The sequence below is a fragment of the Tiliqua scincoides genome, chromosome 2 (assembly GCF_035046505.1).
Source record: "Tiliqua scincoides isolate rTilSci1 chromosome 2, rTilSci1.hap2, whole genome shotgun sequence".
In the NCBI taxonomy this organism is placed as follows: Eukaryota; Metazoa; Chordata; class Lepidosauria; order Squamata; family Scincidae; genus Tiliqua; species Tiliqua scincoides.
The window spans coordinates 258,751,693-258,770,427 of NC_089822.1; positions in this window are offsets into that span (position 1 = coordinate 258,751,693).

Sequence of the window (18,735 nt, forward strand, 5' to 3'; positions counted from 1 at the left end):
GAGGCTGGCTTCCAACAAGGTTTAAAAACTACAGTTGTATTTATTGACGTAACTGCAGCATATGACACAGTGTGGAGGGAGGGACTGCTATATAAATTGTGTCACATCATCCCCTGTAAAAAACTGTATCGATTAGTCAACAATATGCCAAGTGACAGATCTTTCCAGATCAGAATGGGGGACAATGCAAGTCAGGTTAGAAGGCTAAACCACAGCATCCCACAGGGCTCTGTAATGGCAACCACACTATGTAACCTGCACATCTCAGGCTTGCAAGTAACAAGGGGACAGAAATTGGGATAGGCTGACTACTTGGCTCTAGCAGTGCAGGGAAAAAACATGGAGGTGTTGGATGGCCTCCTCTCAGAAGACCTTAAGATCCTGGGAAAATAGTTTACTGACTGGAAGTTAATGCCCAGTATCAGCAAAATGGTGACTACATGCTTCCTCCTTGATAATAAACTAGCTAATGCAGCCCCGAAGGTCTATCTAAATAACAACCTTCTCCCTTAAAATCCCCATCCAAAATATCTGGGAGTAACTTTGGACCGGATTCTCTCTTATAAGTCACACCTCGAGAACACCGCCGCAAAAATCAATACCAGGAACAACATACTCCAGAAATTGAGAGGAACAAGATGGGGAGCTTCAGCCACTACTCTCAGAACATCAGCATTAGGACTGATGGAGAACTTTGAATAGGATCCGTACCCTATGTGGCGTTTGTCAGGACTTAATGTCTAAATGGGGGCTAGCATCTACCCCACAGTGTGATTGCGGGTTCTTCTGTCAAACCATATACCACATGGTATCTGACTGCATACTGAGGGCGTATACTGGCCCATGGTCTGACTTTTTCAACGAAGGTAACTCTGTCCTTGAATGGCTGGACGAACTGGATATTGACATTTGATCTAGTTTCATTGTCATACAAGTCCATGCATTATTTGCCATATGCTAAATAAAATAAAAGAGCGCAGATAATACAGTGCAGGCAAGAAGACTGCCGCAAGTGGAAAAGCAGGGATTTGCAGGTCAGATTGTGAGCCTCCTTCCTTGTGTCTTGGGCTGCAATCCTATGCACACTTTCCTGGGAGCATGCCCTATTCTATGCTACGGGACTCATTTCTGAGTAGGCACACAAGGCAGAATATATATAGTTGGCATCTCCCCCTCCCCATGGCTTTGCCTTTCTTCTTCCCTCCCCCACATCCTAGGCAGATGCAGCAGAAGATGAAACAAAAGCAGACAGCTTTTGCTGCTGTCTCTCCTACTCAGTGCAAGCAAGGGGCAGAGGTAGCACCTTCAGTGCCACACACAAGGAGAGGGAGAGCTGTGACAAGTGCGGTGTGATGAACAGCTAAGCTATTTCCTCTTTCTTGATCCTTGCAAAAAAGTCTGCTTTCCTTCATCCCCCACATCCTGATCAGGGAGAGGGCTGGCCTGCTGCAGCTCCTTTAATTCTTGGTTGCTATGGGTACTCTCAAGTAAAACTCAAGTCCTCTCTCAAGTAAAACTCTTAAGTACTCTCAAGTATTCTCAAGTACTTTCAAACTCAAAAACTCTCAAGTACTCAAAAACTCTCAAGTACTCTAAAGTAAAACTCTCAAGAACAGACAAGAAAATATTTCTTTACTCAGCGTGTGGTTGGTCTGTGGAACTCCTTGCCACAGGATGTGGTGATGACGTCTGGCCTGGATGCCTTTAAAAGGGGATTGGACAAGTTTCTGGAGGAAAAATCCATTACGGGTTACAAGCCATGATGTGCATGTGCAACCTCCTGGTTTTAGAAATGGGCTATGTCGGAATGCCAGATGCAACGGAGGGCACCAGGATGAGGTCTCTTGTTATCTGGTGTGCTCCCTGGGGCATTTGGTGGGCTGCTGTGAGATACAGGAAGCTGGACTAGATGGGCCTATGGTCTGATCCAGTGGGCTGTTCTTATGTTCTTAAAAGAAACCTGGTGCAGATTAATGTTCAGAACGTGGCCAAGAACACCAAAAATTCTGGAGAGATCTGGCATTTGTCAAATGAGTTGCAAACTCCCTTTGCGAGGGAAGAGGCTCATCTGAAGTTTCCCTCCCTGGCCCTCAGAATGCCTGAAAACATCTCTTCTGGTTTTCCCTAAAAACCAAAAGTGCCCTTCTGGGGTCCTCTGAAGCTCTTAGAAGGCTTTTGAGGGTCAGCGAGGCCTCCCTGGCCCTCTGAGTGTGTCCTGTGACGTGCTGATTCTGTGGTGTTTACTCCTGAACCTGTACATGGTGTGGGGTGGGGGAATGGAGTCCATTTGAGTGTGTGCTTCATTTCTTATGGCACGTATTGGTGTATCTTGCCCTAATGCCACTGCATGCCACTTTGGAGGCATCTTTGGTGGGAAAGCAGATAAATAAAAACTAAATTCAAAGTGATATTTTGGTTGGTAGGTATTTTGGTTTAGTCATAATTAAAGGTGAAAGCTAAAATGAATATAAAAATGTTGAGACATTTCAAAACACTATGAGCTTAAAAAACACATTTAAATAATGAAATGCTGCATAAACAATGAAAGCGTTGGGAGTATAGCAGGTATGGAACATCCTGTATCTGCTTACACCTTTCAAAAGCCTGAGTAATGATGAGGAGCATGAACTGTACGACACAGACCAGTGCAATGGCGTCAGCCCGAACTGCTCACCAGTTCTCCAACTGGCACAGGAGTCTAAAACGTCCTAACTGAGAAATGGAGTCAAAATGGTCAAATCTGGTTCTCAAAATAACTTGAAGCAAGCTCAAAGAAAAATAGGGATCGCCATTGGTGTTCTATCTATAACATAGATTCCTGAACACGTCTAAACTGGCATAGAGACATCAGCAGGATATAGGAAGCTTATTCTATCCACATAATTTGGTATCAATGTAGCAAGAGCCAAAGTGGAACCCCAACTAATTCCCAGAAAGAGGAGAGTAAATAAGCAATATTCTTCCAAATCTAAAACTACATAGTGAGCCAACTGGCTGAATAGTATCAAAAAGAGAAAAAGCAGATATGTGTCTTGAAGAAATAGTTTTACTTTGATTGGTAGTTATCAGGGTCGAAGCTACAGGCTCACAGAATAAGGTGAAGCCTTTGAATGGTTCTCCATGACCAGGGATGTTGCCAAAGGGTCCAGTAGTCAACCTCTTTGGATATCTCGTGCTTTCTAACTGGTCAGGTTGGCAGCTCTGAGGGAAAGTGGGGAAAATTCTTCCAGGATTTGATTAGTGTGGGGGGGGGGGAGTTGTGCAGTGTGCAGGCAAGAGTGTCTTTTCTTTGGGTTTTGTTGTTTTTAGCATGGTCTTTGGTTTTCTTTCTCGACCCTCTGAAACAGCCATGCTACTAAACTAGACAGTAAAGCCCAAAGGACTTGCAGTACAATCCTACTCATGTCCTCTCAGAAGTCCCACTGCCTTCAATAGAACTTTCTCCAAAGTAAAAGCCTAATCCAGTGCATGTCTACTCAGAAGCAAGTTCCATTATAGACAAAGGGGCTTACACCCACATAGTTGTGGATAGGATTGAAGCCAGGCAGCCCGATCCTGAGCTGCCTGGTGCTCAGGGCTGCAACGGCATCCTGGGTGCAACCTGAACAGCAACAGCAGCGCCTCAGGAGAAGAGGACTTTCATTCTCTTCCCCCAGGTAAGGCGAGTAGCCCTGCAATGGGGCTAGTCAATTCTATGGCGACGCAAGGGTTGGCGTAGAATCAAGAGCCTCTGTGTTGGTCCGCTGGCCCTCCTTCCCCAATACCTCCCCAGTACACCTCCTCCCCACCATCCCCCTCCTCCCCATCCTGGAACGCTAGCACCAGTGCTGAGGGCTGCACACGTGTCTTACAACGTATTTGCGACAGTGCGTGCCGGCAGTAAGCTGACGTGCACTTTATAGGATTGAGCCCTAAGTGTAGTATGTGGGTGCCAAATATTTATGGGCCCCACGTGACGAATCACCTTCATATGCCTCTGTTCGGGTTTGATGGCATTTCTTATTGTACAACACATGCATATGGACAAGCGTGATCTTTTATAGAAGTGTTTCTCAAACTGTGTGTTGGGACCCACTGGTGGGTCACAAGCCAATTCTTGGTGGGTCGCAAAAAGTTTTGGAAACTTTTTTTAAAAACCAGCTTTGCAAGCACCAGTGTCTGGTTTACAGGAAAAATAATAGCTAAACTGCTAACCTGCGGTATGAGGTAATCTCCTTCACACCCCCAAATTAAAATGTCTCATTTTCCTATTTTCTCTAGTAATTGGCGTGCCACAGATCACGTGTGAACCCAGTTTCCGCCTTTTTTTGTGGCCTGGAAGTCCCTCACCAAACATCTTGCTCTTCAGTCCTGGGTACCCTGGAATGACGGTAAAGGTCTGAGTCCTTGAACTCCAATTCTAGAGAGGGTCGAGTACAGTGCTGCACAAACCGTGGCCCGTGGGCCAGATCTGGCATTCAGCCAAATCCGTTCCTCCCGTGGCTGGCACTCACCATTCCAGAGCGCAGCAGGATTTCATGTCCCCAGATCGGGACAACGCGATGCTCTGGCAAGTGGCATCTTGGTGGACATCTGGGTGCAATGCCTGCTGGGGCATTGCACCACAGATGTGACTGGCCAGACCAGCCAATCTGGGGACAAGAATTCCTGCAGCGCTCAGGAGCTGAAAGTGCCAGTCATGCCAGGGACTGCATTCTGGGCATGCAGCGGATGCAAGTTGAGCACTGCTGGTCTAGCAAATACCCCCCCACACACACACACACGTACTACATGTAAGGTCTCTAGCAGCCTTGGGGCCAAAAGACTAGCACTATGAATTCTCTCCAGGTTTTCTTTCTTTTTCAGAACCAGTGAGTTGAGATGGATTTTCATTTTAAAAGGTGGGTCCTGGAGCTAAAAAGTCTGGGAAGCTGTTTTATACTATATAAAAGCTGGCAGATTCTGATGGTTTGTATTGAAATAGAAACCATCAAGAGATAATTCAGACATTGGAGTGTTACAGCCCAGTCCTGAGCTACCCTATGACCAGAGGAGCAGTGGTACCAAAATGGCAACGGCTACAACCTGAGTGCGCTGGGCATCCTCCGACTGCTCATCAGGAAAAGGGGACATTTGTCCCCTTCCCCTGGGTAAGGGAGCAGGCCCCACAATGGGACTACTCAAGTTTGAGCTGTCTTTTTAGCCAGCAAAGAGTAGAAAGGCCCGGCTCGGGTCGGGAGGCCTGATGTGTAGTTCTGGATCTGGTGCCAGAGAAGGGACAAAAACTGCACCCCTTCACGTATCCACTTTCTTCCAAAGGCAGCTTTCTCCATATGGAGGGCACCTGGGCGCAGAGTCTGTGCTTGCTTGTCAGCACACAGTGGTGTAAGTTCCCATCACATAAAATGAAAAGAGTTCAGACTTAATTAGTTGGCAAAAGAGTTGTTTAGTTCTCATAATAGCAGGAAGTTTTATCACACAGTTCTCTGAAGACGCCTTTCTCTTGGATGGAGGAATCTCATGTTGAGAACATTGTGTCTTCTCAAATGATTGAAGTGCTCCATCTTCGTCTTTTCATCCAAAAGTTTTTTTTTTGTTCCTGTTATCTCGGGAGGTGTCGTCACTCCTGTGCCCAGAAAAGGCTTTTGTCTTGGACTGCGGAATCGCTTTTCAAGGACATTGTGTCTTCTTACGTGATTGACATACTCCACATCAACCTTTAGCATCTGCCCTTTAGATGATGTATTAAGATATTGCTGTATTGGAAACCTATAGATAGACCATCGTCCTGCTTGATTTCAAAAAGTTGAAAAAGCAGAATGACACTCTCTAAAAAGAACACATGAATCAGTAACAGTGCAGGTATTGCAAATCTGGTTGAACAGAAACGTGGGAATCTCTTAGGGTAGAGGAAGAAGCAGATGGCCAATGGCACTATGGTATCCACCAAGTATGTGGTGAGTAGCAATTCTCTAGTTCCTGGAAGAGATGACTGACAGATGGTGGAGGCCGACCGGTGCTATTCTCACGCAGTTTGAACCAATGGGAAGCGGTTCTGAGCTGTTGTCATAGCCCACCCTCCTCCCAGCTGTACTGCAAATAAGTACCCTTCCACCCTCTACCAGTGACAATGGAAAACATTGACATAGTGGGCATAACGGAAACCTGGTGGAAAGCGGAGAATCAGTGGGATACCGCTAGCCCAGGCTATAAACTCTACAGGGGGGACAGGCAGGGGCGTGTTGGAGGTGGGGTGGCCGTTTATGTTAAGGAAGGGATAGAATCAGTGTTGGGATTCAAATAAATTAACAACAGGTTCTATGTCCTAATGAGCAACAAGCAACTTAGCTTCAATTGTCTGCCGCAAAGGAAGCTGAAAGACTACAGCTACACTCCTATACTGTACAGTACACACTTTCCTGGGAGTAAGTCCCATTGAGCATAATGGGACTTACTTCTGAGTAGACAGTCATAGGATTGCACTGTAACTTTAACCAAGTTACTGTAACTTTAACCCAATGTCTAAATCCAAATTGCAAGGCTGCAATTCTGTCCTCTATAGTCATACTTACAGGCCACTAGTTTCCAAGGAGGATAAACATGCGGCTGAAATGCACACTTCAAATGGACATTTTTTCTTGAATTCTCAAGGCAGTTGTATAATGAAATCAGGAAGGCACCAAGAAGAGGAGGTAGGAACTGCCAGGGCTCCAGGTTACCAACCTCTGGAGACACCACAGCAGCATAGCACCTTCACATCTGCACAAACCAACTTGCTGCACTGGGCTTTGAGCTGGGCCACCTTCCTTCTCAGTGGGAACTTGGTGATTTTTACCAGAGCAGTCAATCCTCTCAAGGATCTGGTTCACTTTTAGTGGTGAACATCTGGTCAGCAAAAGTGCACTGAGCACTTAGTCTGACACCTCATCATCAACCAAAGGCAACAACAGCATAGTAACATCTTTACATCTCCCCTTCTTTTTTGTTCTATTACAGCATTCCTCAGCATCTGCCTCTCGCCCTCTGTACCATTTTGCATGGCCTACCTCTGGGAAGTACAACTGGAAGTAACTGGAATGACTTTATCACCAGTTATTTCTATACTACTAGGCCAGACATGATGCAACAAACCACGGTAAGAGGCTCAGGCTACAATCCTATCCACTTTTTCCTGGTAGTAAGTCCCATTGACTATAATGGAACTTACTTCTGAGTAGACATGCATAGGATTGGGCTCCCAGGGTAGATGGGAGGGCTTTTTTGAGTGCAAGAAAAGCAGAACTGAGCCTCCTACCACTGTTTGTTGCATGGTATTGTTGGTCTCACTGCCAGGCAGTGGAGTTCTGGGGGGGGGGTCCCTGCCATGAGTACCACTGGGCACCACCTCAAGTACCACTGGTGGTATGAGTACTACTGGTTGAGAAATGCTGCTCTATTGCTTTTACCACCCAGCCCCAAAAAGAATTCCAGTGAACTCTAAAGCTTCCCCCTCCAACTTCCAACTCTGCAATTCAATGCACGTCTACTCAGAAGCCCAACAAGTTCAAGGGGAGTTGTTGACTTCCAGGGTTTGAGAGAGAATGGCAGCCTTGAAGGACAGTTTCACTAATGAGCAAAAAGGTACTATGAGGGGACTGTTCTTCTAGGTTGCTTTCCGACAGGCAACAGCAGATACCCATCACTTTGGTCTACTCTAGTGGCAAGTCTCCCACAAGTTTGAGGGCTGCTACTGACCAGGGAGTGCAAAGCAGGGGCCTGCAGTGGGTTGGGAGGCAGGTGAGGCAGAACCTCCCCACCACAGTCCTTTGAAAGTGTTGCAGCTGTGTAGGTGCCCAAGCACCCACAACCCAGCCTAAAAATGAAAATTAACAGCACATGTAACAAGCCTTGCAGGTTTTGAGGTTCACCCTGATCACAAGTTCTTCCCAGTGCTTCTCCAGTTCTTCTTCATTAGGTGATAAGACCTAAACCCAATTTGCAAACTTGTTCAAAAAATCTTCAATTTCTAGTCAGCCTGCCATTTCACTTGCAGGGGGGCAGGGAGGGAGAATAACCTAAAGGACCTTTTCTGCTGGAGAAGGAGTAGTGCTAACTGTACCATCCTCAGCACACTTACCTGGGAATAGCAGCCCAATCCTATGCAAGCCTACACAGGTGTGAATCACATTATATAGTCAATTGGGCTTTCTTCCCAGGTGTGAGTAGGATTGCAGCCTAAGGGCTATCCAACTTTCCAGAGCCAATGCAGCCACATAGCAATCCCGAAGTGTAGGAAACAAACATTCCCTTGTCACATGGAGATCTCCAGGACTTGGTGCTGGAAAGTTACAGTTAAGAGGACTTGGGACCCAATCCTATCTAATATTCCAGTGCCAGTGCAGCTGTACCAATAGGGCATGCACTGCATCCTGTGGTGGGGGGCAGGGAACATTTGTTCCCTTACCTCAGGGCTGCATTGTGACTGCACAGGTGCTAGAAGAAAGCCTCACTGAGCACAATAGGACTTACTTCTGAGTAGACATGCATAGGATTGTGCCCTAAGGCTGCAATCCTACTTCCACTTTCCTGGGAATAAGCCCCATTGGCTATAATGAGATTTACTTCTGAGTAGATATGCATAAGATTCTGCTCAAAGGCTGCAATCCTATCCACACTTTCCTGGGAGTAAGACCCATTGAACACAATAGGACTTACTTCTGAGAAGACCTGCATAGGATTGTACCCTTAATGAAGTAATGTTTTGTGCCACATTCCTGCCTTTTTTTAACCTGAGGAATTTCAGCTGTGGGAGCTTCACCTCTATGTGTCTGATAGTGTACAGTGGTGCCTCGCATAACAAAATTAATTCATTCCGCGAGTCCTTTCGTTATGCGAGTTTTTTGTTTTGCGAAGCGCATTTTCCCATAGGAATGCATTGAAATTTAATTAATGCGTTCCTATGGGTAAGAAAAGTCAGAACAAAGTCAAATTTGGTTTACAAAGTGTTTATTAAGTGCTCTTTAAAGGCATACATACTGTACTGAGGATTTCAAAAAGGGGGGTTGCTGAGTGGGGAGCTTGAAGGCTGTAATCCTGTGCACACTTTCCTGGGAGCAAGCACAATGGGACTTACTTACATAAACTGACATGAAGATCCCCCCCTTAAAACAAACCAAAACAAACCAAAAAAAAAATTCGTTTTGCGAAGCACGGGTCATAAAAATTCATTGTGCGAGTTACCAAACTTCGCAAAACGCTTTCGTTCTGCGAGTTTTTCGGTGCGCGAGGCATTCGTTATGCGAGGTACCACTGTATTATACAATCATTGTGTAACAACATGTTGTATTGCAATGAAAAGGTTCCAGGCACAAAACTGCATTCCCAAACCCCAAGGATGAAAACCAACCCCATGGTGCAGTCCTGTGCTTGTGGGAAGTAAGGGCACAAACCCAATGCCCGTCTACTCAGAAGTAAGTCCCATTATAGTCAACAGAGCTTACTGTAGCATGAGAGCCCAAGCCTATGCATATCTACTCATTATAGAGTCTCATTATAGCCAAAGGGACTTACTCGCAGGAAAGTGTGGCTAGGACTGCTGCCTTTGAGCACAATCCTATGCATGTCTACTCAGGAGTAAGTCATTATAGCCAAAGGGGCTTACTCCCAGGAAAGTGTGGATAGGATCGCAGTCTCAGTGAGGATGAGATGCTTCCTTCTTCGCCTTCTGATTGACAGTGTCTACTCAGAGTTAAGTCCCACTGTATTCAATGGGGCTTCCTCCCAGGAAAGTGTGGCAAACTCAGAGAGGAGGATGAGATGCTTCCTTCCTTCGCCTTCTGATTGACAGTGGCTGCAATCCTAACCACACTTTCCTGAGAGTAAGCCCCACTGAACAAAATAGGAGTAACTTCTGAGTAGACCTGGTTAGGATTGTGCTCAGTGCCTACCCAGAGGTAAGTTCCATTGTGTGTCCATGGACGTGCGGTGGGAGGGGTGGGGGGGCTCGCCATCGGGGGTGGCAGGGGCTGTTTAGGCGGGAGCTGCTCTGGCACCCTCCTTTTCATCCCACCTGCACCCCCGACCCACTGGGAGAGCTGAGCCCAAGGAGCCTCCAGGCACAGGAGCAGTCTACTCACCAGTCGGCCGGGGAGGGAAGGCGCGGGGCGGGCAGCTGGGCTGCTTCTCTCACCCTCGTCAGCAGGCTGCATCTGCGGGCGCAGGAGCTGCGAAAGCGAGCTCGCAAGGGCTGGTGAGCAGCAGCCGCATCGCAGGAGACTCCAGTTGGCTGCGTCCGGCTCGCCCCTTCAGCCCCAGCAGCCTCGGCACCCGCTGGGAGCAACCCCCTTTCCCCCGGGACGGGTTGGCCCCGCACGGCTGCTGCCCCCAGGAGGGTTAGCCCTGACATTTCAAGGCGCGAGGTCCCTGGCCAACAAACGGTTCTTAGAGCCAACAGCTGGATTAGGTAGGGTTTCTATAGAATAGGTGAGAACGGCTGAATCCCACCACTGGATAGAATCAGTGGTGATTATATTCATTTTAGCATTCACCTTTAACTATGACTAAACCAAAATATCTACCAACCAAAATATCACTTTGAATTTAATTTTTATTTATCTGCTTTCCCACCAAAGATGCCTCCAAAGAGGCATGCAGTGGCATTAGGGCAAGATACACCAATACGTGCCATAAGAAATGAAGCACACACTCAAATTGACTCCATTCCCCCACCCCACACCATGTACAGGTTCAGGAGTAATACCTCAGAATCAGCACGTCACAGGACACACTCAGAGGGCCAGGGAGGCCTCGCTGACCCTCAAAAGCCTTCTAAGAGCTTCAGAGGACCCCAAAAGGGCACTTTTGGTTTTTAGGGGAAACTGGAAGAGATGTTTTCAGGCATTCTGAGGGCCAGGGAGGGAAACTTCAGATGAGCCTCTTCCCTCGCAAAGGGAGTTTGCAACTCATTTGACATATGCCAGATCTCTCTCCAGCATTTTTGGTGTTCTTGGCCACGCTATGAACATTAATCTGCACCAGGTTTCTTTTAAGAACATAAGAACAGCCCACTGGATCAGGCCATAGGCCCATCTAGTCCAGCTTCCTGTATCTCATAGCAGCCCACCAAATGCCCCAGGGAGCACACCAGATAACAAGAGACCTCATTCTGGTGCCCTCCCTTGCATCTGGCATTCTGACATAGCCCATTTCTAAAACCAGGAGGTTGCACATGCACATCATGGCTTGTAACCCGTAATGGACTTTTCCTCCAGAAACTTGTCCAATCCCCATTTAAAAGCGTCCAAGTCAGACGCCATCACCACATCCTGTGGCAAGGAGTTCCACAGACCAACCACATGCTGAGTAAAGACATACTTTCTTTTGTCTGTTCTTGAGAATTTTACTTTAGAGTACTTGAGAGTTTTTGAGTACTTGAGTTTTTGACAGTTTTTGAGAGTATTGAGAGTTTTTGAGTACTTGAGAGTTTTTGAGTTTGAGAGTACTTGAGAGTACTTGAGAGTTTTACTTGAGAGAGTACTTGAGTTTTATTTGAGAGTACCCGTAGCAACAAAGGATGTGGGGGAGGGAAGAAGAAAGGCAAAGCCATGGGGGGGGGAGATGCCAACTATATATATTCTGCCTTGTGTGCCTACTCAGAAGAGTCCTGCAGCATAGAATAGGGCATGCTCCCAGGAAAGTGTGCATAGGATTGCAGCCCAAGACACAAGGAAGGAGGCTCACAATCTGACCTGCAAATCCCTGCTTTTCCACTTGTGGCAGTTTTCTTGCCTGCACTGTATTATCTGCGCTCTTTTATTTTATTTAGCATAAGGCAAATAATGCATGGACTTGTATGACAATGAAACTAGATCAAATGTCAATGTCCAGTTCGTCCAGCCATTCAAGGACAGAGTTACCTTCGTTGAAAAAGTCAGACCATGGGCCAGTATACACCCTCAGTTTGCAGTCAGATACCATGTAGTATATGGTTTGGCAGAAGAACCCGCAATCACACTGTGGGGTAGATGCTAGCCCCCATTTAGACATTAAGTCCTGACAAACGCCACATAGGGTACGGATCCTATTCAAAGTTTTCCATCAGTCCTAATGCTGGTGTTCTGAGAGTAGTGGCTGAAGCTCCCCATCTTGTTCCTCTCAATTTCTGGAGTATGTTGTTCCTGGTATTGATTTTTGCGGCTGTGTTCTCGAGGTGTGACTTATAAGAGAGAGTCCAGTCCAAAGTTACTCCCCGATATTTTGGATGGGGATTTTAAGGGAGAAGGTTGTTATTTAGATAGACCTTCGGGGCTGCATTAGCTAGTTTATTATCAAGGTGGAAGCATGTAGTCACCATTTTGCTGATACTGGGCATTAACTTCCAGTCAGTAAAATATTTTCCCAGGATCTTAAGGTCTTCTGAGAGGAGGCCATCCAACACCTCCATGTTTTTATCCTGCACTGCTAGAACCAAGTAGTCGGCGTATCCCGATTTCTGTCCCCTTGTTACTGGCAAGTCTGAGATGTGCAGGTTACATAGTGTGGATGCCATTACAGAGCCCTGTGGGATGCTGTGGTTTAGCCTTCTAACCTTACTTGCATTGTCCCCCATTCTGATCTGGAAAGATCTGTCACTTGGCATATTGTTGACTAATCGATACAGTTTTTTACAGGGGATGATGTGACACAATTTATATAGCAGTCCCTCCTTCCACACGGTGTCATATGCTGTAGTTACGTCAATAAATACAACTGTAGTTTTTAAACCTTGTTGGAAGCCAGCCTCAGTGTAGCTCAACACCTAAACAACAAAGCTATGATTCTGTCAAAAGCCCACTTGTTCTACAGGCAGATATTCATCTATTATAGGGCCAATTCTGTTTATGGTTAGTTTCTCCAAAAGTTTGTCACATGAGCTCAAAAGGGCAATTGGGCAATAACTGTCCACTCTGTCTTGCAGTTTACTGGATTTCAGAACTGATATTACTTTATCTTTTTAAATTTCCGGAGAAAGTTGTCCTCTAGAAAGTATGTCCGAGAAGAATTTGCCAGGCCACTTCCTTGTGTGTCTCCCAGAACGTATGAAAAACTCAGGATGGATGCCATTAAAGCCAGGGGCTTTGCCACACTTCAGACTGCTGAAGTGCATTCGATTCGTCCATTGAAAATGGGTGGGAAAATTCAGGATGCGTTTGGGATGACCACCGAAATGCTGTAAGGGCTCTCTTGATGGCAGTTGAGTGTGCTTTCCCCCTTGGGGCTTTGGAAAGGGATACAACTCGTGAGGCCGCTTGATCAGGGGTTACACTGGGTATTTCTCGTGTGGGTTGACTGGCACCACCCAGTTTCCTTTAAAGGCTCCAAGCTTTCCTGCTTGAACTCTGGGCTGTTTTCTTACTTGTTACTTGCAAGCCAGAGATGTGCAGGTTACATAGTGTGGGTGCCATTACAGAGCCCTGTGGGATGCTGTTGTTTAGCCATCTAACCTGACTTGCATTGTCCCCCTCTCTTGATGGTAGTTGAGTGTGCTTTCCCCCTTGGGGCTTTGGAAAGGGATACAACTCGTGAGGCCACTTGATCAGGGGTTACACTGGGTATTTGTCATGTGGGTTTACTGGCACCACCCAGTTTCCTGCTTGATCTCTGGGCTGTTTTCTTACTCCTGCTCATTTTTCTTCACTAATCAGAGACCATCATCCAAAATATGACTAAAGACACAGGGTGTGTGTGTGTGTTGTTTCCATTCCTGGGAGCAGCAGCCTGTACTTGGGATGGGGGATTGTTAGGTAGGGATGTGCTGGTAGGGATTGTAAACGATGATTGTCTCATGAGTTATGAGAGGATGAGTAATCCTCATTTTGAGGTTATCATCATGAGTGATGAGATTTTGAGGTTATCATAATGAGTTATGAGAGGATGAGTTATCATCCTCATCCTCATCATGAGCATGGGTTATGAGGATAAACTCATAAACTCTTGAGGGGGATTGTTAGGTAGAGATGTGCTGGTAGGGATTATAAATGATGCTGCTGTACAAATTGATGGTAAGGCCACACCTGGAGTATTGTGTTCAGTTCTGGTCGCTGCATCTCAAAAAAGACAGAGTGGAAATGGAAAAGGTGCAAAAGAGAGTGACTAAGATGATTTCTGGGCTGGGGCACCTTCCTTATGAGGAAAGGCTACGGCGTTTGGGCCTCTTCAGCCTAGAAAAGAGACGCCTGAGGGGGGACATGATTGAGACATATACAATTATGCAGGGGATGGACAGAGTGGATAGGGAGATGCTCTTTACACTCTCACATCACACCAGAACCAGGGGACATCCACTAAAATTGAGTGTTGGGAGAGTTAGAACAGACAAAAGAAAATATTTCTTTACTCAGCGTGTGGTCGGTCTGTGGAACTCCTTGCCACAGGATGTGGTGCTGGCGTCTAGCCTAGACGCCTTTAAAAGGGGATTGGACAAGTTTCTGGAGGAAAAATCCATTACGGGGTACAAGCCATTATGTGTATGCGCAACCTCCTGATTTTAGAAATGGGCTATGTCAGAATGCTAGATGCAAGGAGGGCACCAGGATGAGGTCTCTTGTTATCTGGTGTGCTCCCTGGGGCATTTGGTGGGCCGCTGTGAGATACAGGAAGCTGGACTAGATGGGCCTATGGCCTGATCCAGTGGGGCTGTTCTTATCTTCCTATGTTCTTATGTAGGGATGTGCAGGAGTCACTGAGCCCGAGTTGCACAGCCATTGTGACTCAACCCAAGCCACATGTGCAGCGCAATTCTATATTGTGCTGGAACAGGCAGGCCAGAAGACTTGCACTTATCCTGTGCAAGATAGGGCTCCAAAGTGGCTCAGCCAAAGGTAAGGGTTTCCTCAGACTTCAGACTTATGCCACCGAAAGAAAGAAAGAAAGAAAGAAAGAAAGAAAGAAAGAAAGAAAGAAAGAAAGAAAGAAAGAAAGAAAGAAAGAAAGAAAGAAAGAAAGAAAGAAAGAAAGAAAGAAAACTTTCTGGAACCAAAACCTACCCTCCTCCCACCACATCTTCTGCTGCCATCCTTCGGAATGCCAGTTTCAGAATCTCCCACAAGGACTTTGGTGTGGTGTGGAATTGGCAAAGAAAGTAAGCCAGAACACACACAAGATAGGGATTCGGGGTAGTACTCATTTGGAGTCCCATGGCCCTGAGTCATGAGTGGAGTCGGGGTCAGCAACATCTGTAACTCAAATCAAAACAAGTCATGAGAAAACAGCATTTTCACAACTCGACCTGGGTGCCCACCCCTGGGTGCTGCTGGGCTTCTTTACTGCCTGTGCAGAGAGAATTAAATCTTCAGAATAAATAGCTCCCCCAACTCACCTAGCAGACAGAAAACAACTTCTGCCTCTTTGCAGCACCCGCATGGGAAGACGTTCTCTGCTTGTGTGTCAGCACAAGTTGTCCTTGTGCAAAACGAGTCTGGTGATGAGAAAACATTTCAGAATAATTAAGTTTCTGGTTCTCAAGATATCAGGGAATTCCATCACACCTGTTCCCCTAACCCGCCTTCCTCTGGGACTGAGGAATCACATTTGAGAACATTGTGTCTTTTCACATGAACTTAATCTTCTGTCCTCATCCTTTAGCCTCTCCCTTTAGCAAATAAATTGAGATCTGGCTGCACTTGGAACCTATAGATAGTTCACTTGAAACCTATAGATAGGCCAGAGTCCTGCTCCTTTGTACTTCTTTGCACCTGTGAAAGCACAGAAGATGAATAAGATTCTTCTCCTTGGGTTATCTGTCCTGCTTCTCTGTGTTGTGGGTGAGTAACTAAAGGCATATATCGGTGGAAGGAGGTTATATCTAGGAATGCAAATGGTTCTGGGAGCAGCATGTATCTTAACCCAAAGTATTTAGAAAGTCTGTTCTCAAGGCACAGGGCACGGATGCCAAGAAAAAGCTGGTGGGTTGTTACTGAGGTTGGTTCAGAACCTACCAGACTCCAGAACTGAATGTTGCTGTGATAGAAGTGGCCCAAGCTCTTCAGAGTGCATGGGGGGGATTTTGCTTGTTTATGATGTTATCTCACTGGTCAGTCAAAGCTTGGCTCCAGAAACATTCACTGCAATTCTCATCCAATTGGAATCACAACTAAGGGCAAGGGAGAGGGATCCTCCACAGAAGCTGGGTTAAGGCACAAGATGCTGGGGATCCCACTGTCAGATTTCCTCTGGATGTTGTGTATGGCAACAGCCCCCAAGGCAGAAGGTGTTTCAAGAGTGGAAGGGGAGGATCCTGGTGGCAGCTGCACACACCACAATCCCCCCTTTCCCCACCCCAATGTGCCCCTGACTGTCTTCAGAATTACGCAGAGGAGACCCATCAGAGGCCAGGGAGGATCTCCTCCAACCAGAGCATGCAGCATATGCTCTATCAGTGGGGCTGCATGCTATGCACTAACAGGGGATGGGAGCGTGACACCTAATAATAATGCTTTGAATTTGCATAGTACTTTGAGTGCTACTGGCACTTGCATGATTATTGCAATCCGTACAACACCACCTTGAAGTAAGGCAATCCTGTACATACTTACCCAGAAGAAAGTCCCATTGAACTTGACTGAGGGGGGTTATTTATTGCGCCTCCTCAGGAGTAAGTCTCCGTGTGCCAAAACACAGAGGCTGCATCCAGCCTCCACAGTGGTTTACTCTGTGAGCCTTGCATTGGCCCGGCTGGGCTGATGCCAAGCTCTGGGGTGGGCGGGAGGGAGGGGAGGGAATCGTTCATGTGGGGGAGAGTGGGGAGCGGGAGGGTTGGATGGGATCCCGCAGTTATGCCAGATTCCCAACCCCGTTCCCAGGGAGAGCGGAGCAACTTCAAGCCGCTCTGCTCTCCTCTGACTTATGGCACCTCAGGAGGTGGCGCAAGTCAGAGAAGACCCATTGGGGCCAGGACGCCTTACCCAGGGTTAAGGGGAAAAGTTTCCCCTTGCCTCTGACTGAGCTGGATAAAGCACAAGCCTCTTGGCTTGCCTGTTTCAGCACAGGGTAGGACTTCACCCTTAGATGTGCATAGGATTGCAGTGTTAGTGTTAATTTTTAAAATACATACATACATACATACATACATACATACATACATACATACATACATACATAGCCATTTGCTTATTTGCATCATGCCACTCTATTGACTATCATGGAACTTGTTTGTGAGAAGACATGCATAGGATTGGGTTCTCCTATCCAAGTTTCCAGCATCAAGGAAGCCCCAAGTTGTTGCAGAAACAAATGTTTCTTTACCTTGAGAACATCTCTGGGACTACTCCCCCCACTGCAGGATGCAGCACATGCCCCACTGGCAGGGCTGCATCAGTGCTGGAAAGTTGGATAGGATCGAGCCCTCAGTCTCCTAAACATGGCACTACAGTGCACTAATCTTCTCCTTGACCTGAGTTCATAATTTATTTCAGTATTTGATGCTGGCCAGTCTTCCTTGGAATTTAATTGTGTTTTATTTTCGTTATATATTTCTTAAGATATATAGTGGGATACTTTGCAGTATTAAAAATTGAAACCATCAGGAGAAAACAAAATGCCCAAAGTCCTTGATTTCCAAAAGTTTGAGGTCAAAATTTCACTTTTAAAATGGCACATTTGAATTGAAGTGGAACAAATAAATGGAGATATGACGTGTATTTTGTACATTTGAATTTCTCTTTTCACTTTCTGTATTTTTCTCTTAGTGCAAGGACTTCTGTGCAAAAGATGCGTTCTCTTAAGCTCTGAGATCTGTGAAAAATCACATGAAAAATCATGCGAGGCTAAACTTTCTTGTTACTCAACATCAGTCTACAATTGTAAGTAGACACACAATCATAGGGAGGTTCGATCCATGATCCAAAGTGATTTGTAGAAATGTCTCCACATTACTGTCATCCAGAGTCCTCCTCAGACTATATCCCATCTGCTTTCACAATGTCTGCAGTTGCTTAAAAGCTCAGTCCTATTTCTTGCCACCAGTGCTGATGCAGCCACACCATGGAGACAGGCACTGTATCCTATGGTGAGGGGACAAACAGAAGCCTCCTCTGGGTAAGGGGCATTTTGTTCTCTTACCCCAGATAAGCCCTCTGCAACCCTATGGGTCTTTGCAGAGACACACAAGTCCGGAAACGAGGGGACATGGCAAAGCCGGGCAGCGGGTACAGCACATTGGTGGTACCACTGCCACTGATAACAACCCACTGCCCACCCAGCGATGCCTCCCGGCAGCCCCACTCCCTGCCCCATTTCTCTCCTTCCCTGCTCCTTTGAACCTCCTCCCTGCCCACTGCCCTACACCCATGCCGGCTTATCTGCACTGGGGCGGGTTGTGGGCTGCAGCACAAAGCCCCCAAAGACTGTTGCCACTTCGTAGCAGTGGCTCAAAAACGGCTACCAGTGGTGAGTGCTGATCTCTGACAGTGAGAGAGTGCCCCAGTGAATAGGATTGGCCATAAGCAAAGCAGGCAGAGAGATAAGTACACAAGTAGCTATGGGGAGGGAAGCTGTGAGGGTTGAGAGGCAGGTGGCCAGAGAAGGAGGCTGAGAGTCACTCACAGTAACAAATATTCAGAGGAATATGCACCTGAACTTCCATTTAGCCATCCTGACTCATAGTGATAGGCCGATCCTCCATTAAGTGGTCAAACCTCCTTTTGAAGCCACCCTGCATCTTGTGGCAGCAAATGCCAACAATTCATTGCCTGTTGTATGAGGGCATATTAAACTTGGAATCTGCAGCCAGTCACTTTCACT